Source organism: Rhagoletis pomonella, unplaced genomic scaffold (assembly GCF_013731165.1).
Source record: "Rhagoletis pomonella isolate Grant_MI unplaced genomic scaffold, Rhpom_1.0 Rhpom_scaffold_00002, whole genome shotgun sequence".
In the NCBI taxonomy this organism is placed as follows: Eukaryota; Metazoa; Arthropoda; class Insecta; order Diptera; family Tephritidae; genus Rhagoletis; species Rhagoletis pomonella.
The window spans coordinates 88,071,768-88,072,768 of NW_023458556.1; the positions used below are offsets into that span (position 1 = coordinate 88,071,768).

The 1,001-nt window shown below is 39.7% G+C and overlaps 1 protein-coding gene across 1 annotated transcript in view; it reads left to right on the plus strand.

The window, feature by feature from the left end:
- LOC118755802 (uncharacterized protein K02A2.6-like) overlaps nucleotides 1-1,001 on the plus strand; it is a 9,751-nt gene that overhangs the window by 963 nt on the left and 7,787 nt on the right. The gene's annotated exons all lie outside the window — the stretch shown is intronic.

The window sequence follows — 1,001 nt, forward strand, 5'->3', positions numbered from 1 at the left end:
GCGATGTAATTTTATTATTTTGGGCAACATAAGTGTTGCCATGTAAGATGTTACCACATCGCGTGTAGTGCCATTACAGGTGGTCTGGACACTTGATTGGTGGCTTTCACGGCTTTGTAGATTTCGCTCCGGTTTACATAGAGGCGTATGTCCTTTGCCATTTGCGGCCAAAAATATTTCTGCCGAACACGCTCTAAAGTCTTTTGCCAACCTCCATGGTAACTAGCATTGGAATCATGTGAGCATTTGATTGCGAGCTCCGTCAGCCCTTCCGGTAACCACAAACGCCAGAGCGAATCTTCTTCCTCTTCCACACCTCTTCGAAACATCACTCTTTTGTAAACTATATTGTCGACAATGCGATGATCGGGTAGCCCTTCTTGATTTTTAATTGTCTCACGAAGCACCGAGTACTCTGCGCCGTCGAATTCCGGAGATGCCAAGTCAATTTCCAGAGGTGTGGTAGAAGACAATTGGTCCACGTCAAGACGCGAAAGGGTGTCGGGCACAACATTCAATGATCCCTTGCGATGCTCCATCCTAAAGTTGTATCTTTGCAATAGAAGCGACCATCTTGCCAGCCTGTCACTCAAGTCTTTTTGTGTCATTAGCCACTTGAGACTTGAATGGTCAGTAATTATTCGAAAAGGCAATCCTTCAATATATGGTCTGAAATATTACATTTACATTGGACCAAAATGCGTGATTTGAAATCAGTCATTTGAAGGTGTTTACACTGCTTGATCCGCATTTGCTTTGACTTCTCATCAAATGAAAAGGGAAGACAAAAACAAAATGTATGTAAACAAACACTACATTTATTATATTGTTAACGCTTTTTGGACACAAAAAGGCAATTAATCTTTGATTAAACTAAAAATGTGTAAAGCTCTTGCATAAATTAACAATTTTTACACACAAATTTCAAAGATTTATTTATTTCGTTGTGTTTGTTTTGTGTTTGAAAAATTCCAAATGTCAAAGACAAACCAAAGCTTTTG